Raw genomic sequence first — 465 nt, forward strand, 5'->3', positions numbered from 1 at the left:
AAAACAAAGCCGAAGTTTTGGTAAAGTGGCACCGATTTATACTGCAGTTATTTTCCCGTTGGTCCAATGACCAAATATTTTAATATTTGCTGGGCTGGGGATTCGAACACACTGCTGAGCATCTTCTAAAAGTAAACTGTTCAGTACTAGAGAAAAACAATCAATGCACAGCGCGCGGGGGTGGGGGTTGGAGGGAGAACACCAGCGAAGACGTCAGCACAGCTCAAAAGCAGCAGGCCCTCTAGAGTATTCCCGCGTGCCAGGGGGTGCGTTCTGCACGTCCAGGCCCAGCGCTCCGGGCACCTTCCCTCGCCCGGCAGGCGTCCTGACCATCAGTGACCCCCGCCGGGCGTCCGGAGCGTGCTCCCTGGCGCCAGCCCCGCGCGGCAGGCCGAGGGCTGCAATCCAAGAGCTGAAACTCCACCACTCCGCAGTTTCCAGACGGCTCTGCAGAGCCGCTCGGCT

This window comes from Meriones unguiculatus, chromosome 4 (genome assembly GCF_030254825.1).
Source record: "Meriones unguiculatus strain TT.TT164.6M chromosome 4, Bangor_MerUng_6.1, whole genome shotgun sequence".
Taxonomy (NCBI): Eukaryota; Metazoa; Chordata; class Mammalia; order Rodentia; family Muridae; genus Meriones; species Meriones unguiculatus.